Below are 2500 nucleotides of genomic sequence, written 5' to 3' on the forward strand. Positions count from 1 at the left end.
TTTAATGCGTGTTAATCAGCGTTTCGCTTGCTTGCTTGCTTGCTTGCAACAATTCGTTAATACGTGGGAAGGAAAAAGGGAGGGGGATGGGTGTGGTTGGAGGCTGTGTGCTCCTCTTATCAGCGTACATAAATAGTTATCTAAGATTAATCCTCCGCTGCTCGATGCGCAGGACTGTTCCCCGTTGTTTGCCCGTTATGTTTTATGCTTTTACCTTACGTTACTACTCCAGAGACCCGGAGACATTGCACTTACTCTGCCCATAAAGGAGAGTGGAGGGGGGATTGGGGAGGGACTACAGATTACAGATAATAAAGATCTCTCGTGTGAGGCGGCGCGAGAGAAAATCGATTAGAGTGTGTTGATGCGGATTGACCCCTTACGAACTACACGTCCTTAATCGCTACCACCCACCACCGCCGCCGCCACTCACTCTCATCCTCTCTCCATCTCTCCTCGACCACCCTCGTTTTCTGTTAACTTTTCAACTGTGTTTCTTGCCCACGACCGCGCGTCCAAGCGTGTGGCCACAACTCGGCGCCCGGTGCGGTGAAAATGGAAAAAACCGACTCAAACCTAGCCTCAACTACGAGCTACTAGTAATATCTGCTGCTACTATCGCTACTACTGCTACTGTTACCATACTGTAAGGTGCTTCTAGTTCCTCAATTGACGCGCACACAAACATACACACACATGCACACGTACACATGGTTTTCAAAGGGCTCTAACTAATTGCAAATTGGCCGACCGGAACAGTCAGTCGACCGGAAGGTAAGGCTGCTATGTGTGCTGTCGACAAGCTTATTGGTATAGTGCGCCATGAGCGCACGCACATCGCGGACATTAATGCTATCGCCATGTTTGGGGCGCCCTCCCGTACCTGGTGCCTGGTGGTGCACCAGCCGTCGCAGGGTGGCGCGTCCCCAAAATGGTTAATGAGTATTTTTCCAGTGGTTTTCTCGTGGTTTTTACTTACAAAAATAGATCCATATCCATACCGTTGCACCTATTCCTTCGTTCTATCATATGTCCGCTGTTGCTAGCACTCCTCCGGGATCATCCGTGGATCGCTCTCTCTCTCGCTTCAAATCCAATGTTCAATTCGTTGCGATTTTTGGTGTGCATTGGATTGGATTTGGATCTACCAGGCTGCTGCATGAAACCGTTTGCCCTAGTTGCTTCCCTTTGACTCTTCTCTTAAAAAAACCCAATTCCAAGTATAGTACGCCACGCTTCTTATCAGGATTGAAACGAAACAATCGAGACAAACTATACAAAACGGACAGTGCAACAGTGTTGCACCACACCCTTTGCTGCCACTGCTGATCATGAACATGTAACAAACAACACCAACAATATCGCTAAATCGTGTCCACTCGCGCCTGCATTGGGGTGCATTAACACTTTATGCACACTTTCGCTTCGTTAACTGTGTATGTACAGGGGGTGGGCGAGTTTTGTGTTTTCTTGGACACGCTAGGCCATCATTCGATTCCTATCACGCAAAAAAAAAAAACAGTCTACGCGTTCTGAATTTCTCTCTCGCGCACAAATGTTTCGTTTACAGCTTTTAGACCTTTGATTTGATGTTACCGGTTTTGGGGTTTTGTTTTCGTTTTCGTCCCATTAATGCTAAGTTCTATCCGTAATCCTATGCTAATGCCAATTGGCGACGCCGTGTTAACTGTTGGGAATCGTTAAACTTTCGTTCGGTTTCGTTTTGCTTTTCGCTGTTTGATTAATGGTTGCAGATCCGTTTGAATTCAATCTCTGGACCAATAGTATCAATAGTCTGGTGGTCCTTGGGGGATGTGGAGCCAAAGGTCTGTAACAGATGATCCTTGATTTGGTCAACGTTTCGGTAGATTACAGTAGTAGCGGCTAATTATCAGAGTAAATAAGTCGGAGAAAATGGATTAAAATATCCCAACGATGGTTGAAGTAATGATGAACGATCTGCCAAAGATCACACTTCGATCGCTAGCGACCTTCACCACCATCCCACCATCCGTCGAGTTATTTCAATCTCACAAACAAAAGGATCTGATCGATTAAATGCGTCGCGTACCTCGTTGCCTTCGATTCCGCCACTTAAGGTCTCCATGCGGCAGGGGAAATGAAATGAAAATCGAAAAAGAAAAGCGCACAGTGGCGAGGAAAGGGGCGACTAGAGATGGCTATTTACAGAGTTCCGTTACATCTCCGGTGCGCCACCTTTCCGTGTGTTTCCTTTCGTCCGCTCCTTCAGCCCGGTGGATCCCGGAAGCCCGCTTTACTCCGAATTCTTCGCTGCGATTTGCGTTGTGCGCGCAGCACCTGTGCGTTGCTGTTGCTTCCCCCTTTTTCCGTGGGTACGTTTTTTTTTTGGATTGATTATGCTCGCTGTATGCTGTTGTGTATGCTCAGTATAGTTAGCTCGTGTATCGTGTTCGTGCCACTAACAGATAGTACGACATCCTATCCTATCATATGCTAAACGCTAAACGCCCTCCCTGGC

General features: G+C 47.2%; 2 protein-coding genes across 5 annotated transcripts in view; one reads left to right on the top strand and one right to left on the bottom strand.

The window, feature by feature from the left end:
• LOC126571607 (rab3 GTPase-activating protein catalytic subunit) overlaps positions 1–2500 on the top strand; it is a 107365-nt gene that overhangs the window by 1767 nt on the left and 103098 nt on the right. The gene's annotated exons all lie outside the window — the stretch shown is intronic.
• The window catches only part of LOC126571608 (leucine-rich repeat-containing protein 4C), a 95572-nt gene that overhangs the window by 60 nt on the left and 93012 nt on the right, over positions 1–2500 (bottom strand). For all 4 annotated transcript variants that reach the window (XM_050230275.1, XM_050230274.1, XM_050230273.1 and 1 more), the window contains exon 11: positions 1–2500. This exon is cut by the window's left edge and continues 60 nt beyond it; it is cut by the window's right edge and continues 1220 nt beyond it. The gene's annotated coding sequence lies outside the window, so the exon portion shown is untranslated.

Source organism: Anopheles aquasalis, chromosome 2 (assembly GCF_943734665.1).
Source record: "Anopheles aquasalis chromosome 2, idAnoAquaMG_Q_19, whole genome shotgun sequence".
NCBI lineage: Eukaryota > Metazoa > Arthropoda > Insecta > Diptera > Culicidae > Anopheles > Anopheles aquasalis.